This window comes from Chiloscyllium punctatum, chromosome 38 (genome assembly GCF_047496795.1).
Source record: "Chiloscyllium punctatum isolate Juve2018m chromosome 38, sChiPun1.3, whole genome shotgun sequence".
NCBI classification, from domain to species: domain Eukaryota; kingdom Metazoa; phylum Chordata; class Chondrichthyes; order Orectolobiformes; family Hemiscylliidae; genus Chiloscyllium; species Chiloscyllium punctatum.
In genome coordinates this window covers 65,053,342-65,065,459 of record NC_092776.1, presented here as the reverse complement: position 1 = coordinate 65,065,459, position 12,118 = coordinate 65,053,342, and positions in this window count along the sequence as shown.

Sequence of the window (12,118 nt, the reverse complement as noted above, 5' to 3'; positions counted from 1 at the left end):
AAGTTTGTTTCATTGAAACATTGAATAACGTTTGATGCATTGAAACAATCATTAAAGCTTGATTCAATGAATCAAGAATGCGAATTGTTTTATTGAATGAAAGCGTTATGCTTGAAACATTGAATGAATGATAGAAGCTCTACTCATTGAATGAACACCTACAAGTTTGGTTCATGGAGTGAATGTGTTCAATTTGATTGAGACATGAGTGAAGCTTTTGTGACATTGAATGAATGAGTAGCTGTATTCATTGAATTGACAAACGTAGTTTGCTTCATGATCTAAACGTGTGCAATTTGTTTGATTGAATCAATATGTTAAGAGTAACTCTACTCATTGAATTATCATCTGCAGTCTGTTTCATTGAATGAACGAGTGCAGTCGGATATACGAAATAAGTGAGTTAGGTTTGTTCGATTGAAACAAGGAATAATGTTTGATTCATTGAATCAATCATTGCAGCTTGATTCATTGCTTCAATGAATGCAGATTGTTTCATTAAATTGAATGAATTAAACTGACAAATTGAATGAATGAGAGAAAGCTCTGCTCATTGAATTAAGACGGACAGTTTGGTTCATGTCGTGAACATGTGCAATTTGATAGAGACAATGCGTGAAAATTGTGCATTAAATGAATGAGAGTAGATCTACTCATTGAATGTATGAGTGCAGCCTCTTTTATTGAATGAACGTATATGCAGTTTGGTTTACAAAATAAGGGAGATAGCTTTATTTCATTGAAACAAGGGATAAGGTTTGATTCATTGAATCACTGATTTTCGTTCGATTCAACGATTCAATGAATGCAGTTTGTTTCATTGAATGAAAGCGTTAAGCTTGACACATTGAATGAATGAAAGTTGCTCTACTTATTGAATAGACAAGAGCAGCCTCTTTCATTGAATGAACGCTTGCACTTTCATTCACGAAATAAGCGTGTTAAGTTTGTTTCATTGAAACATTGAATAACATTTGATTGACTGAAACAATCATTAAAGTTTGATTCAATGAATCAAGAATGCAGTTTGTTTTTATTTAATTGAATGAATTAAATTGACACATTGAATTAATGAGAGAAGCTCTGCTCATTGAATTAAGACAATGCGTGAAAGTTTTGCCATTGAATGAATGAGAGTAACTCTGCTCAATGAATAGAAAAGTGCAGCCTCTTTCATTAAGTGAACGTATTTGGTTCATTAAACAAGTGAGAAACTTTTGTTCCATTAAAACAAGGAATAAGGATTGAATCATTGAATTATTGATTGTAGATTGATTAAGTGATTCAACGAATGCAGATTGTTTCATTGAATGAAAGCGATAAGCTTGACACAATGAATGAATGAGAGTAGCTCTACTCATTGAATTGACAGTGCAGCCTCTTTCATTGAAAGAACGTGTACAGTTTCATTCATTAAATCAGCGTGTTAAATGTGTTTCATTGAAACATTGAATGACGTTTGATGCATTGAAACGATCATTAATGCTTGATTCAATGAATCAAGAATGCGAATTGTTTCATTGAATGAAAGCGTTATGCTTGAAACATTGAATGAATGATAGAAGCTCTACTCATTGAATGAACACCTACAAGTTTGGTTCATGGAGTGAATGTGTTCAATTTGATTGAGACATGAGTGAAGCTTTTGTGACATTGAATGCATGAGTAGCTGTATTCATTGAATTGACAAATGTAGTTTGCTTCATAAATTAAACGTGTGCAATTTGTTTGATTGAATCAATGTGTTAAGAGTAACTCTACTCATTGAATTATCATCTGCAGTCTGTTTCATTGAATGAACGAGTGCAGTAGGATTCACTAAATAAGTGAGTTACGTTTGTTCGATTGAAACAAGGAATAAGGTTTGAATCATTGAATCAATTATTGTAGTTTGATTCAATGATTCAATGAATGCAGTTTGTTTCATTAAATTGATTGAATTAAATACACTCATTGAATGTACGAGAGAAGCTCTGCTCAATGAATAGAAACATGCAGCGTCTTGCATTGAGTGAACGTATGCAGCTTGGTTCACAAAATAAGGAAGATAGATTTGTTTCATTGACCCAAGGAATAAGGTTTGATGCATTGAATCAATGATTTTAGTTTGATTTAATGATTCAATGAATGCAGTTTGTTTCATTGAATGAGAGCCTTATGCTTGACACATTGACTGAATGAAATGAGCTCTTCTCATTGAATAGACAATTGCAGCCTCTTTCATTGAATGAACGCTTGCAGATTCGTTCACGAAATAAGCGTGTTAAGTTTGTTTCATTGAAAGATTGAATAACGTTGGATTCACTGAATCAATCATTAAAGCTTGATTCAATCAATCAAGAATGCAGTTTGTTTCGTTAAATGAAAACGGTGAGCGTTACACATTGAATGTATGAGATTACCTCTACTCATTGAATTAAGACGGTCAATTTGGTTCATGTCGTGATAGTGCGCAGTTTGATAGAGACAGTGCGTGAAACTTGTGCCATTGAATGATCGAGAGTACTCATTGAATAGACAAGTGCAGCCTTTTTCATTAAATGAGCGTGTGCAGTTTGGTTCACTAAGTAAAGGAGATAAGTTTGTTCCATTGAAACAAGGAATAAGGATTGAATGATTGAATCATTGATTGTAGTTGAATTAAATGATTCAATTAATGCAGATTATTTCATTGAATGAAAGCGATAAGATTGACACATTGAATGCTCTACGCATTGAATGGACATCAGTTTGCTTGATGGAGTGAATGTGTGCAGTTTGATTGAGACAATGTGTGAAGCTTGTGACAGTGAATGAATGACTTGAATGAATTCAATGTATTCATTGAATTGACCAATCTAGTTTGCTTCATGAAGTAAATATGCGCAATTTGTTTGATTGAATCAATGCTTAAAGAGTAACTCTACTCATTGAAATATCATGTGCAGTCTGTTTCATAGAATGAACGAGTGTAGTTGAATTCACTAAATAAGTGAGTTACGTTTGTTGGATTGTTGCAAGGAATAAGGTTTGAATCATTGAATTATTGATTGTAGATTGATTAAGTGATTCAACGAATGCAGATTGTTTCATTGAATGAAAGCGGATAAGCTTGACACAATGAATGAATGAGAGTAGCTCTACTCATTGAGTTGACAGTGCAGCCTCTTTCATTGAAAGAACGTGTACAGTTTTGTTCACTAAATCAGCGTGTTAAAGTTTGTTTCATTGAAACATTGAATAACGTTTGATGCATTGAAACAATCATTAAAGCTTGATTCAATGAATCAAGAATGCGAATTGTTTTATTGAATGAAAGCGTTATGCTTGAAACATTGAATGAATGATAGAAGCTCTACTCATTGAATGAACACCTACAAGTTTGGTTCATGGAGTGAATGTGTTCAATTTGATTGAGACATGAGTGAAGCTTTTGTGACATTGAATGAATGAGTAGCTGTATTCATTGAATTGACAAACGTAGTTTGCTTCATGATCTAAACGTGTGCAATTTGTTTGATTGAATCAATATGTTAAGAGTAACTCTACTCATTGAATTATCATCTGCAGTCTGTTTCATTGAATGAACGAGTGTAGTAGGATTCACTAAATAAGTGAGTTAGGTTTGTTCGATTGAAACAAGGAATAATGTTTGATTCATTGAATCAATCATTGCAGCTTGATTCATTGCTTCAATGAATGCAGATTGTTTCATTAAATTGAATGAATTAAACTGACAAATTGAATGAATGAGAGAAAGCTCTGCTCATTGAATTAAGACGGACAGTTTGGTTCATGTCGTGAACATGTGCAATTTGATAGAGACAATGCGTGAAAATTGTGCATTAAATGAATGAGAGTAGCTCTACTCATTGAATGTATGAGTGCAGCCTCTTTTATTGAATGAACGTATATGCAGTTTGGTTTACAAAATAAGGGAGATAGCTTTATTTCATTGAAACAAGGGATAAGGTTTGATTCATTGAATCACTGATTTTCGTTCGATTCAACGATTCAATGAATGCAGTTTGTTTCATTGAATGAAAGCGTTAAGCTTGACACATTGAATGAATGAAAGTTGCTCTACTTATTGAATAGACAAGAGCAGCCTCTTTCATTGAATGAACGCTTGCACTTTCATTCACGAAATAAGCGTGTTAAGTTTGTTTCATTGAAACATTGAATAACATTTGATTGACTGAAACAATCATTAAAGTTTGATTCAATGAATCAAGAATGCAGTTTGTTTTTATTTAATTGAATGAATTAAATTGACACATTGAATTAATGAGAGAAGCTCTGCTCATTGAATTAAGACAATGCGTGAAAGTTTTGACATTGAATGAATGAGAGTAGCTCTACTCAATGAATAGAAAAGTGCAGCCTCTTTCATTAAGTGAACGTATTTGGTTCATTAAACAAGTGAGAAACTTTTGTTCCATTAAAACAAGGAATAAGGATTGAATCATTGAATTATTGATTGTAGATTGATTAAGTGATTCAACGAATGCAGATTGTTTCATTGAATGAAAGCGATAAGCTTGACACAATGAATGAATGAGATTAGCTCTACTCATTGAATTGACAGTGCAGCCTCTTTCATTGAAAGAACGTGTACAGTTTCATTCATTAAATCAGCGTGTTAAATTTGTTTCATTGAAACATTGAATGACGTTTGATGCATTGAAACGATCATTAATGCTTGATTCAATGAATCAAGAATGCGAATTGTTTCATTGAATGAAAGCGTTATGCTTGAAACATTGAATGAATGATCGAAGCTCTACTCATTGAATGAACACCTACAAGTTTGGTTCATGGAGTGAATGTGTTCAATTTGATTGAGACATGAGTGAAGCTTTTGTGACATTGAATGCATGAGTAGCTGTATTCATTGAATTGACAAATGTAGTTTGCTTCATGAATTAAACGTGTGCAATTTGTTTGATTGAATCAATGTGTTAAGAGTAACTCTACTCATTGAATTATCATCTGCAGTCTGTTTCATTGAATGAACGAGTGCAGTAGGATTCACTAAATAAGTGAGTTACGTTTGTTCGATTGAAACAAGGAATAAGGTTTGAATCATTGAATCAATTATTGTAGTTTGATTCAATGATTCAATGAATGCAGTTTGTTTCATTAAATTGATTGAATTAAATACACTCATTGAATGTACGAGAGAAGCTCTGCTCAATGAATAGAAACATGCAGCGTCTTGCATTGAGTGAACGTATGCAGCTTGGTTCACAAAATAAGGGAGATAGATTTGTTTCATTGACCCAAGGAATAAGGTTTGATGCATTGAATCAATGATTTTAGTTTGATTTAATGATTCAATGAATGCAGTTTGTTTCATTGAATGAGAGCCTTATGCTTGACACATTGACTGAATGAAATGAGCTCTTCTCATTGAATAGACAATTGCAGCCTCTTTCATTGAATGAACGCTTGCAGATTCGTTCACGAAATAAGCGTGTTAAGTTTGTTTCATTGAAAGATTGAATAACGTTGGATTCACTGAATCAATCATTAAAGCTTGATTCAATCAATCAAGAATGCAGTTTGTTTCGTTAAATGAAAACGGTGAGCGTTACACATTGAATGTATGAGATTACCTCTACTCATTGAATTAAGACGGTCAATTTGGTTCATGTCGTGATAGTGCGCAGTTTGATAGAGACAGTGCGTGAAACTTGTGCCATTGAATGATCGAGAGTACTCATTGAATAGACAAGTGCAGCCTTTTTCATTAAATGAGCGTGTGCAGTTTGGTTCACTAAGTAAAGGAGATAAGTTTGTTCCATTGAAACAAGGAATAAGGATTGAATGATTGAATCATTGATTGTAGTTGAATTAAATGATTCAATTAATGCAGATTATTTCATTGAATGAAAGCGATAAGATTGACACATTGAATGCTCTACGCATTGAATGGACATCAGTTTGCTTGATGGAGTGAATGTGTGCAGTTTGATTGAGACAATGTGTGAAGCTTGTGACAGTGAATGAATGACTGGCTGTATTCATTGAATTGACCAATCTAGTTTGCTTCATGAAGTAAATATGCGCAATTTGTTTGATTGAATCAATGCTTTAAGAGTAACTCTACTCATTGAAATATCATGTGCAGTCTGTTTCATAGAATGAACGAGTGTAGTTGAATTCACTAAATAAGTGAGTTAGGTTTGTTGGATTGTTGCAAGGAATAAGGTTTGAATGATTGAATTATTGATTGTAGATTGATTAAGTGATTCAACGAATGCAGATTGTTTCATTGAATGAAAGCGATAAGCTTGACACAATGAATGAATGAGAGTAGCTCTACTCATTGAATTGACAGTGCAGCCTCTTTCATTGAAAGAACGTGTACAGTTTCATTCACTAAATCAGCGGGTTAAAGTTTGTTTCATTGAAACATTGAATAACGTTTGATGCATTGAAACAATCATTAAAGCTTGATTCAATGAATCAAGAATGCGAATTGTTTTATTGAATGAAAGCGTTATGCTTGAAACATTGAATGAATGATAGAAGCTCTACTCATTGAATGAAGACCTACAAGTTTGGTTCATGGAGTGAATGTGTTCAATTTGATTGAGACATGAGTGAAGCTTTTGTGACATTGAATGAATGAGTAGCTGTATTCATTGAATTGACAAATGTAGTTTGCTTCATGATCTAAACGTGTGCAATTTGTTTGATTGAATCAATATGTTAAGAGTAACTCTACTCATTGAATTATCATCTGCAGTCTGTTTCATTGAATGAACGAGTGTAGTAGGATTCACTAAATAAGTGAGTTAGGTTTGTTCGATTGAAACAAGGAATAATGTTTGATTCATTGAATCAATCATTGCAGCTTGATTCATTGCTTCAATGAATGCAGATTGTTTCATTAAATTGAATGAATTAAACTGACAAATTGAATGAATGAGAGAAAGCTCTGCTCATTGAATTAAGACGGACAGTTTGGTTCATGTCGTGAACATGTGCAATTTGATAGAGATAATGCGTGAAAATTGTGCATTAAATGAATGAGAGTAGCTCTACTCATTGAATGTATGAGTGCAGCCTCTTTTATTGAATGAACGTATATGCAGTTTGGTTTACAAAATAAGGGAGATAGCTTTATTTCATTGAAACAAGGTTTGATTCATTGAATCACTGATTTTCGTTCGATTCAACGATTCAATGAATGCAGTTTGTTTCATTGAATGAAAGCGTTAAGCTTGACACATTGAATGAATGAAAGTTGCTCTACTTATTGAATAGACAAGAGCAGCCTCTTTCATTGAATGAACGCTTGCACTTTCATTCACGAAATAAGCGTGTTAAGTTTGTTTCATTGAAACATTGAATAACATTTGATTGACTGAAACAATCATTAAAGTTTGATTCAATGAATCAAGAATGCAGTTTGTTTTTATTTAATTGAATGAATTAAATTGACACATTGAATTAATGAGAGAAGTTCTGCTCATTGAATTAAGACAATGCGTGAAAGTTTTGCCATTGAATGAATGAGAGTAGCTCTACTCAATGAATAGAAAAGTGCAGCCTTTTTCATTAAGTGAACGTATTTGGTTCATTAAACAAGTGAGAAAGTTTTGTTCCATTGAAACAAGGAATAAGGATTGAATCATTGAATTATTGATTGTAGATTGATTAAGTGATTCAACGAATGCAGATTGTTTCATTGAATGAAAGCGGATAAGCTTGACACAATGAATGAATGAGAGTAGCTCTACTCATTGAGTTGACAGTGCAGCCTCTTTCATTGAAAGAACGTGTACAGTTTTGTTCACTAAATCAGCGTGTTAAAGTTTGTTTCATTGAAACATTGAATAACGTTTGATGCATTGAAACAATCATTAAAGCTTGATTCAATGAATCAAGAATGCGAATTGTTTTATTGAATGAAAGCGTTATGCTTGAAACATTGAATGAATGATAGAAGCTCTACTCATTGAATGAACACCTACAAGTTTGGTTCATGGAGTGAATGTGTTCAATTTGATTGAGACATGAGTGAAGCTTTTGTGACATTGAATGAATGAGTAGCTGTATTCATTGAATTGACAAACGTAGTTTGCTTCATGATCTAAACGTGTGCAATTTGTTTGATTGAATCAATATGTTAAGAGTAACTCTACTCATTGAATTATCATCTGCAGTCTGTTTCATTGAATGAACGAGTGTAGTAGGATTCACTAAATAAGTGAGTTAGGTTTGTTCGATTGAAACAAGGAATAATGTTTGATTCATTGAATCAATCATTGCAGCTTGATTCATTGCTTCAATGAATGCAGATTGTTTCATTAAATTGAATGAATTAAACTGACAAATTGAATGAATGAGAGAAAGCTCTGCTCATTGAATTAAGACGGACAGTTTGGTTCATGTCGTGAACATGTGCAATTTGATAGAGACAATGCGTGAAAATTGTGCATTAAATGAATGAGAGTAGCTCTACTCATTGAATGTATGAGTGCAGCCTCTTTTATTGAATGAACGTATATGCAGTTTGGTTTACAAAATAAGGGAGATAGCTTTATTTCATTGAAACAAGGGATAAGGTTTGATTCATTGAATCACTGATTTTCGTTCGATTCAACGATTCAATGAATGCAGTTTGTTTCATTGAATGAAAGCGTTAAGCTTGACACATTGAATGAATGAAAGTTGCTCTACTTATTGAATAGACAAGAGCAGCCTCTTTCATTGAATGAACGCTTGCACTTTCATTCACGAAATAAGCGTGTTAAGTTTGTTTCATTGAAACATTGAATAACATTTGATTGACTGAAACAATCATTAAAGTTTGATTCAATGAATCAAGAATGCAGTTTGTTTTTATTTAATTGAATGAATTAAATTGACACATTGAATTAATGAGAGAAGCTCTGCTCATTGAATTAAGACAATGCGTGAAAGTTTTGCCATTGAATGAATGAGAGTAGCTCTACTCAATGAATAGAAAAGTGCAGCCTCTTTCATTAAGTGAACGTATTTGGTTCATTAAACAAGTGAGAAACTTTTGTTCCATTAAAACAAGGAATAAGGATTGAATCATTGAATTATTGATTGTAGATTGATTAAGTGATTCAACGAATGCAGATTGTTTCATTGAATGAAAGCGATAAGCTTGACACAATGAATGAATGAGATTAGCTCTACTCATTGAATTGACAGTGCAGCCTCTTTCATTGAAAGAACGTGTACAGTTTCATTCATTAAATCAGCGTGTTAAATTTGTTTCATTGAAACATTGAATGACGTTTGATGCATTGAAACGATCATTAATGCTTGATTCAATGAATCAAGAATGCGAATTGTTTCATTGAATGAAAGCGTTATGCTTGAAACATTGAATGAATGATAGAAGCTCTACTCATTGAATGAACACCTACAAGTTTGGTTCATGGAGTGAATGTGTTCAATTTGATTGAGACATGAGTGAAGCTTTTGTGACATTGAATGCATGAGTAGCTGTATTCATTGAATTGACAAATGTAGTTTGCTTCATGAATTAAACGTGTGCAATTTGTTTGATTGAATCAATGTGTTAAGAGTAACTCTACTCATTGAATTATCATCTGCAGTCTGTTTCATTGAATGAACGAGTGCAGTAGGATTCACTAAATAAGTGAGTTACGTTTGTTCGATTGAAACAAGGAATAAGGTTTGAATCATTGAATCAATTATTGTAGTTTGATTCAATGATTCAATGAATGCAGTTTGTTTCATTAAATTGATTGAATTAAATACACTCATTGAATGTACGAGAGAAGCTCTGCTCAATGAATAGAAACATGCAGCGTCTTGCATTGAGTGAACGTATGCAGCTTGGTTCACAAAATAAGGGAGATAGATTTGTTTCATTGACCCAAGGAATAAGGTTTGATGCATTGAATCAATGATTTTAGTTTGATTTAATGATTCAATGAATGCAGTTTGTTTCATTGAATGAGAGCCTTATGCTTGACACATTGACTGAATGAAATGAGCTCTTCTCATTGAATAGACAATTGCAGCCTCTTTCATTGAATGAACGCTTGCAGATTCGTTCACGAAATAAGCGTGTTAAGTTTGTTTCATTGAAAGATTGAATAACGTTGGATTCACTGAATCAATCATTAAAGCTTGATTCAATCAATCAAGAATGCAGTTTGTTTCGTTAAATGAAAACGGTGAGCGTTACACATTGAATGTATGAGATTACCTCTACTCATTGAATTAAGACGGTCAATTTGGTTCATGTCGTGATAGTGCGCAGTTTGATAGAGACAGTGCGTGAAACTTGTGCCATTGAATGATCGAGAGTACTCATTGAATAGACAAGTGCAGCCTTTTTCATTAAATGAGCGTGTGCAGTTTGGTTCACTAAGTAAAGGAGATAAGTTTGTTCCATTGAAACAAGGAATAAGGATTGAATGATTGAATCATTGATTGTAGTTGAATTAAATGATTCAATTAATGCAGATTATTTCATTGAATGAAAGCGATAAGATTGACACATTGAATGCTCTACGCATTGAATGGACATCAGTTTGCTTGATGGAGTGAATGTGTGCAGTTTGATTGAGACAATGTGTGAAGCTTGTGACAGTGAATGAATGACTGGCTGTATTCATTGAATTGACCAATCTAGTTTGCTTCATGAAGTAAATATGCGCAATTTGTTTGATTGAATCAATGCTTTAAGAGTAACTCTACTCATTGAAATATCATGTGCAGTCTGTTTCATAGAATGAACGAGTGTAGTTGAATTCACTAAATAAGTGAGTTAGGTTTGTTGGATTGTTGCAAGGAATAAGGTTTGAATGATTGAATTATTGATTGTAGATTGATTAAGTGATTCAACGAATGCAGATTGTTTCATTGAATGAAAGCGATAAGCTTGACACAATGAATGAATGAGAGTAGCTCTACTCATTGAATTGACAGTGCAGCCTCTTTCATTGAAAGAACGTGTACAGTTTCATTCACTAAATCAGCGGGTTAAAGTTTGTTTCATTGAAACATTGAATAACGTTTGATGCATTGAAACAATCATTAAAGCTTGATTCAATGAATCAAGAATGCGAATTGTTTTATTGAATGAAAGCGTTATGCTTGAAACATTGAATGAATGATAGAAGCTCTACTCATTGAATGAAGACCTACAAGTTTGGTTCATGGAGTGAATGTGTTCAATTTGATTGAGACATGAGTGAAGCTTTTGTGACATTGAATGAATGAGTAGCTGTATTCATTGAATTGACAAATGTAGTTTGCTTCATGATCTAAACGTGTGCAATTTGTTTGATTGAATCAATATGTTAAGAGTAACTCTACTCATTGAATTATCATCTGCAGTCTGTTTCATTGAATGAACGAGTGTAGTAGGATTCACTAAATAAGTGAGTTAGGTTTGTTCGATTGAAACAAGGAATAATGTTTGATTCATTGAATCAATCATTGCAGCTTAATTCATTGCTTCAATGAATGCAGATTGTTTCATTAAATTGAATGAATTAAACTGACAAATTGAATGAATGAGAGAAAGCTCTGCTCATTGAATTAAGACGGACAGTTTGGTTCATGTCGTGAACATGTGCAATTTGATAGAGATAATGCGTGAAAATTGTGCATTAAATGAATGAGAGTAGCTCTACTCATTGAATGTATGAGTGCAGCCTCTTTTATTGAATGAACGTATATGCAGTTTGGTTTACAAAATAAGGGAGATAGCTTTATTTCATTGAAACAAGGTTTGATTCATTGAATCACTGATTTTCGTTCGATTCAACGATTCAATGAATGCAGTTTGTTTCATTGAATGAAAGCGTTAAGCTTGACACATTGAATGAATGAAAGTTGCTCTACTTATTGAATAGACAAGAGCAGCCTCTTTCATTGAATGAACGCTTGCACTTTCATTCACGAAATAAGCGTGTTAAGTTTGTTTCATTGAAACATTGAATAACATTTGATTGACTGAAACAATCATTAAAGTTTGATTCAATGAATCAAGAATGCAGTTTGTTTTTATTTAATTGAATGAATTAAATTGACACATTGAATTAATGAGAGAAGTTCTGCTCATTGAATTAAGACAATGCGTGAAAGTTTTGCCATTGAATGAATGAGAGTA